Raw genomic sequence first — 7,500 nt, 5'->3', positions numbered from 1 at the left:
AGAAAGGGAGGAAAGGTAGAGGAGAAAGGGAAAGGGAAGGAGGGAATGAAGGAAGGAAGGAAACTGAGATAAAAAGAAGGAAGGGAGGGAAGGAGGAATGAGAGGGAAGGAGAGAGGTTGTTGAAAATGAAGAAAGAAGAGAAGGAATGGTGCAAATAAGTATGAATGAATTTGAAAGAAAGGAAGAATGCAATGAATGAATAAAGAGTAACGAAGCATGAATGAAGGAAATAGTTGGAAATTGATAAAAGGGAAACATTCACAACAAATAACATTCTTGCAACATATAAATTCATGCAAATTCACTTAAAACTTAACATCGGGACTTGTAAATCGCACGTAAACATTCTCTCTTTTCTTCTTTTCTATCCATCTGCTGCTTTGTTACTGTATAGCCTATGTGTGTGCTGCTTGTACTGATGATGATAATGATGGTAGCAGTAATAATAGCACTCATTCTAACTGTTGGTATTGATATTAATGAGCCTGAAAATCTTAGTTACATGGTCGAGCGGCAGACGGGAAAAAACTCTACGGTGTCGCCCAATCGTGTTTCATTTACTTCGCCGCGACGGAGGGAGAGAGAGAGAGAGAGAGGGTGTGTGTGGGGGGGGGTCTTAGAAGATTTTAGTGTCAATTACCTTCATTTTCAAGGAAGTTAAAAAGAAGGTGAGAGTCTAACTTGATAATGGAAGAAGAGGAGGAGGAGGAGGAGGAGGAGGAGGAGGAAGAAGAAGAAGATGGAGAAAGTAGAAGTAATTAGGAAAGAAAAAAGATGAAGTATAAAAAAGAAAACCAGCGTGAAGGGGAGACTAAAGAGATGAATACCAATGAATTAAGAAGACAGAGAGAAACTTCAGGATAAAAAAGAAAAGAGACAGATCAGGATAAAGAAGAACAAGAAAGCAAAATATAGAAGAAGCAATTGTGCAGTGCGACGAAAAGAACAAAGAGATGGAGACAAAATAGCTGAGTGACAGACAATTCAAGAGTAACGAAGCAGAGAGAGAGAGAGCAGGGTATAGAACAAGAGAGACAGTTCAGGATAAAGCAAAACTGAGACACGAAAATAAAGAAGAGAGACAACTTAATAAAGAGAAGAAGAACAAATGAAGTATGATGAAGAGGAAGATAAAGAAATGGATACAAAGAGCTTAGGGAGATACAGACACCGTTCAAAATAAAGAAGAAAAGGAAATGCAGTGTAAGGAGAAAGAGATTGATATTAATGTGCTAAAGAAAGGGACAGTTCAGGATAAAGAAGAAATGGAGAAAAAGGACAGAGAGGATACAGAAATGGATACGAATGAGTTAGACAGACAGACAGTTCAGGATAAAGAAGAAATGGAGAACAAGGACAGACAGAGAGGATACAGAAATGGATACGAATGAGTTAGACAGACAGACAGTTCAGGATAAAGAAAACAAAGAACTATTTAAGACAAGGACCAAATCTCTTTCATTGAGTTACTTCTCTCTCTCCCTCTCTCCCTCCCTCCCTTGTTTTTGTCTTGATCTCTCCCTCTGACTCCCTTCTCCCTTCCCTCCATCACTGTCTAGTTAAAGAGAGAGAGAGGGAGAAGGAGGGAGAGGAGGAGGAATTGAGAACTGTTTGACCTCCTCCCTTCTCTCCCTCCCTCTCTCCCTTCCTCCCTCCCTCCCTCCCACACGATAACCACGTAAGGGGAGACTAATGTGTTCTCAACGTCACAACTTTGGTCTCCCTCCCCTCTCCCTTCTCTCCCTTCTCTCCCTTCTCCCTCCCTCCCTCCGCTACCCAAAATTAGGTTAGGTTAGGTAATGTGATCTTTTCATTAGGGAAGGAGAGGGAGAGAGAGGGAGGGAGGAGGATGGATGGAGGTAAAGGAGGAGGAGGAGGAGGAGGGATGGAGGTAAAGGAGGAGGAGGAGGAGGAAGGAAAGGTTCAATGGTAATCTGTGTCCATCTTGTGTTTGTCTTTTATTAGTCTTCCTCCTCCTCCTCGTGCTCCGCCTCCTCCTCCTCCGCCGCCTCCTCCTCCTCCTTCTTCATTGTGACTTCTTGATTTTTTTTCTCTTCCTCTTTCGTTTTTTTTCGCTTTTTCTACTCTGCTTATTTCTTTTCTCCTTTATCTTTTCCTCCTCCTCCTCCTCCTCCTCCTCCTACTACTACTACTTCTACTACTACTACTACTACTACTACTGCGTCTCCTATTACATCTATTACAGTATTTTAATAGAAGAATCACACATCTCGGTAATCTCTCTCTCTCTCTCTCTCTCTCTCTCTCTCTCTCTCTCTCTCTCTCTCTCTCTCTCTCTCTCTCTCTCTCTCTCTCTCTCTCTCTCTCTCTCTCTCTCTCTCTCTCTCTCTCTCTCTCTCTCTCTCTCTCTCTCTCTCTCTCTCTCTCTCTCTCTCTCTCTCTCTCTCTCTCTCTCTCTCTCTCTCTCTCTCTCTCACACACACACACACACACACACACACACACACACACACACACACACACACACACACACACAAGACCTTCTAAAATCGGTTCACTCCTGACGCGGACCACGGACAAACCACTTAATGCACCACGGACAAACCACTTAATTCACCACGGACAAAACACGCCAAGTACAATGAGATCAGAACCACGAACGCGAGATAACAAACTTAGCGACCGGCCGACTCATGCACATATCCTCGTCTCCCATCTCCCACCCCAGCCTTGAGAGAATGCCAGGGTTAGCACCGATTAGTATTATTTTTATTCCTATTGGTATTACTATTTCGGCCTAAGAAACGGTGGTGAAAAGGAGAAGATTGTTGCCGATTGAGAAGTGATGCTGGGTTGAGTAAATAAACTATGGAAATGGAGGGAAAAAACTGATGGATATTAAGATGATGTGTCCGAGTTTTAAAAGTGATGCCGTGCGTAGAATTGAAAAAAAAAACACCCACCCAAAGAGAAAAGAAGAGAAAGATTGGAAGGCATGAATGAATTAACTGTGTGGAATGAAAGAAGGTAAGAAGTTGTTAAAATGATGACGATGACAATAATAATGATAATAATAAGACTAAATATGAATGAGAATGTGAATGTTAAAAAGATATACTACTACTACTACTACTACTACTACTACTACTACTACTACTACTACTACTACTACTACTACTACTACTACTACTTCTACTACTACTACTACCAATACTAACACCACTACTACTACTACTACTACTACTACTACTACTACTACTACTACTACTACTACTACTACTGCTAACATGACTCGTTCTTTGCCCGACGTTGGTATCTTCGAAATGTAAAAACGTGAATATTTTGTGGTGTTTCATGATCCACGGACAGAATATACTCTCTCTCTCTCTCTCTCTCTCTCTCTCTCTCTCTCTCTCTCTCTCTCTCTCTCTCTCTCTCTCTCTCTCTCTCTCTCTCTCTCTCTCTCTCTCTCTCTCTCTCTCTCTCTCTCTCTCTCTCTCTCTCTCTCTCTCTCTCTCTCTCTCTCTTACGGTCTCTCACTCTATATTAATCTAATTCTGCGATTCCCTTGCCAGTAAAATTAATCTGGTCTGATGCAAATGCAGGGCGGGACCTCTCTCTCTCTCTCTCTCTCTCTCTCTCTCTCTCTCTCTCTCTCTCTCTCTCTCTCTCTCTCTCTCTCTCTCTCTCTCTCTCTCTCTCTCTCTCTCTCTCTCTCTCTCTCTCTCTCTCTCTCTCTATCATTTTTTTCTATGGCCCAGAAGAAAATGTCACACATTCATCGAGAGAGAGAAGAGAAGAAGAAACTAGGTAGAAAAATAGATAGATAGATAGAGATAGATAAATAGATAGAATGAAGTAGATAGATAGATAGACACAGACAAACAGAGAGAGAGAGAGAGAGAGAGAGAGAGAGAGCGCACGAACACATATACATACAGAAATTGACAAACACAAAAATATTCTTCCTTTGATGCCGAGGATGAGGAGGGTGTTGGCTCGGGGGGAGGGAGAGGGGGGGGGGGGAGGGTCAGAATACCCCTTCCCCCCATTCTTCCCCCTCCTCCTCCTCCTTCTCTCTGTCTCTCTCTCTCTCAATCCTTTTCCTTTTCTCTATCTCCTATCTTTTCTCTTTTTTTCTCTTCCTTCCTTTCCTCCCTTCCCTCCTTCATCTCCTCCTTCCTTTCTTCCTTCATTCATTCATCTTTCTTCCTTACTCGATTTTCTTTCTCTCTTCCCTTTCTTTCTCTCCTCCCCTTTCCCTCCTCCTCCTTTTCTCTCTACTTTTTTATCTACCTACATACCTACTTACCAATCTATTAAATACCTTTTGTCTATATCTATCTATCTGTCTATCTATTTCTATCTATCCATCTATCTATCTTTCCTCTGTATATTACTTTTATTTCTTTTCCCAAACTTGCTTATTCAATTAAAAACCATACTCTCTCTCTCTCTCTCTCTCTCTCTCTCTCTCTCTCTCTCTCTCTCTCTCTCTCTCTCTCTCTCTCTCTCTCTCTCTCTCTCTCTCTCTCTCTCTCTCTCTCTCTCTCTCTCTCTCTCTCTCTTTCTCACAAACACATGTATATTCATTCCTATATTGATGGTTTTCACCTACGCCGTCGCCCCTTGCTATTGGCCGGCCGCGACTCACCCTGCGCTCTGATTGGCTCCAGCGAGTAAAGGACTAGGAGGGCACGGCGTGGCTCCCATTGGTCGAGGCGAGGAAAGGCAAAGCTGGTGAAGGAAAGTCGAAGAAAGCGAAGAGAAATTTGAGCCGGAAGAGTTGGTTTTTATTAGCGGAGGAAATTGTAAAAGGAAAAATTGGAGATTGGAGAAGAATGAGATGACGAAGAGAATGACGAGGGAGAAACTGTGAAAAGAGAATGGTGAAACGTTGATAAGTGCACAAAGAAATGAAAAATGGGAATGAAGGAGGTTGGTGAGAGAAAGTAAAGTGAAAAGGGAGGAAGAATTAAGGTTGGGAGGAGAAGGATGATGAGGTGAAAAGACAATTAGAGAGAGAGAAAGAAAAAATGTGATAATAAGGTGATGAGGGGAAAGATTGTGAAAGGAAAAGGAATAAAAAGGAAAGTGAGGAAGAGAGGAAGAATGAATGGAAAAGATGGTGAAAAAAAAGAAAAAGGAAAACGGGGAAAGAAGAAAAGGGAGGGAGGAAGAGACGATGAATGTAAAAAAGATGAAAAGAGAAAAAAAGGCATAAAAAGAGTTCGAAAGTTAAAGAAAAAAATAATAACAGGAGAAATAATTTAGATGAACTTATTAGATGAACTTATTCGAACAAGAAAGATGCAAAAGGAAAAAAAAAGAACAAAATGAATGAAGAAGCCAAAAGCATATGAAAAATAAAATAAAAAAAAGAGGCAAAAAAACAAACAAACATAGAAATTAGAGGAAAAAAAGGAAGAAAATTGGAAGTATGGATTGATTTTGTAGCTCCTAAGAAGTCGAAGAAAATATTGGAGTATTAATTGAAAAAGAGGTAAAAATAGATTCTTGGAGAGAGAGAGTAGGGGTTAGGGGTAGATGGAGGACGAGGAGGAAAAAAAGGAAAATAAATATAATAAAAACTAAATCATCATAAGAGAGAGAGAGAGAGGTAAAGGTGGTGAAAAAAATAACGAAAAATAGTGGAAAAAAATGGAAAATGGTGGAAAAGAAAGGAAAGAAAAGAAAAAAAATAGGTCCTTGTTTTCTTTTTTTGTAACGTTTTCTTTTCATTTTCTGTCCCATTGTTTTTTCATTTCCCATTTTCTCTTCTTTTTTACGTCTTAATTTTCTTTTTTTTCATATTTTCCGCTTTCCTTCCCATTTTCTTACTTTTCATTTTCTATTTCATCGTTTTCTTATATTTTTCTATCTATCCATCTATTTATCTTTTCCTTACTTCATATTTTCCATTGCTTTTTATTTCGTGATTATAACTTTATTTAATGGGCGACGAAACACAATGATAATGAACGTGAAAAAACAACAACTAGATTTCATTGCGTTAATATATAAAAAAAAGAAAAAAAATAACATTGAGAAAGTAATAACACAGACAACGCTAGTAACAAAAATGAAGAAACAAATTAATTAAAGAAGAATATATGAATAAGATAACACACACACACACACACACACACACACACACACACACACACACACACACACACACACACACACACACAAAATAATGACGTGGCGAATATTCCATCGTCCCTTGATTGGTCCTGTGTGTGCGTGTGTGCGTGTGTGCGTGTGCGTGTGCGTGTTTGTGTGTGTGTGTGTGTGTTGGAGTTTAATTTCATCTCTGTTACTTTTTCTTTTAATGTTCTTCTTTTAATTTTTTGTGTGTGTGTGTTTTCTTATTTTCCTGATTGCTTTTCTTTTCTTTTTTGTTTTCTTGTAATGTTTTTTTTATTTTTTTATTAGCGTCAATCTTTCTATCATTGTTTTTTTCCTTCTATATTTTTTTTTTCATTCACATTTATCGCCTTTTCTTACCTTTATTTTTATTTTTTGGTCATTCGTTGTTCTTTTAATTCTTTTTTTTTCTCTATCATTAATTCATTTTCTATTCTATTCCTTTCTTTTCATTTCTCAAGTTTTTTTTTCCTATTTTTTACGACCTGATTTTCTTCTTTTCCTGTTTCTGTATTTTGTTCTTTTTCTTTTGTTCTTATTAATTCGTTTTCATATTCTATTCCATTCCTTTCTTTTCATTTCTCAAGTTTTTTTTCTATTTTTTACGACCTGACTTCCTTCTTTTCCTGTTTCTGTATTTTTTTTTTTTTTTAATCTCATTCTTAAATTTTACTCCTCTTCGTATATAAGTTTCTTTCGTACTTTAATTCTTCCTTCTACAATCTCAATATTTTCTTCTTTTTATGTTTATCTTACTCTAATTTTTTCTGCCTTTCATTTCCTCCTATTTTTCTTTTTCCTTTCCTCTCTGCTATTCATAATTTTGTGCTATTTTCTGCTATTTTCTGCTATTTTATTCTATTCGTAATTTTCTGCTATTCGTAATTTGGCTGTCTTTCTCTTTTTCTCTCTATCTCCATTTCTCTAATTCTCATATATAATAATTTCAGCCATATCTATCTACCCATTTCTTTGTCTCTAATCAATCTATGGCTATTTCTCTGTTTGTCTATCTTTCTTTATGTCTATCTAATTTCCTATCAGTCTATCTATTTATCTACTTCTCATATTTAAAATTTCACCAATATCTATCAACCAGTTTCTACGTCAATCAATTCCTCTCTCAAATCAACCTGTGTCTGTCTATACTTCTGCCTTCCTGTTTTTCTGTCTGTCTGTCTATCTGTCTATATGGCTTTATTTATCTATTGTTCATATACAAAATTTCAGCTGAGTCTATCTACTAATTTCTACGTCTATCAGTTTCTCTAGTCACTCTGTCTATCTGTCTATCTATTTGTCTTCCTATCTCTCTTTCTAGCTATTTATTTATCTGTCTCCCTGTCTATCTTAATATCTGTCTATCTATGTCAATTTACCAAGTTCTC

The 7,500-nt window shown here is 38.1% G+C and overlaps 1 protein-coding gene across 1 annotated transcript in view; it reads right to left on the bottom strand.

The window, feature by feature from the left end:
- LOC126981248 (uncharacterized) overlaps positions 1–7,500 on the bottom strand; it is a 100,727-nt gene that overhangs the window by 13,379 nt on the left and 79,848 nt on the right. The window lies entirely within an intron of this gene.

Source organism: Eriocheir sinensis, chromosome 47, assembly GCF_024679095.1.
Source record: "Eriocheir sinensis breed Jianghai 21 chromosome 47, ASM2467909v1, whole genome shotgun sequence".
In the NCBI taxonomy this organism is placed as follows: Eukaryota; Metazoa; Arthropoda; class Malacostraca; order Decapoda; family Varunidae; genus Eriocheir; species Eriocheir sinensis.
The sequence above is the reverse complement of the archived record's forward strand: the minus strand, read 5'-3'. Positions and strand labels throughout refer to the sequence as shown.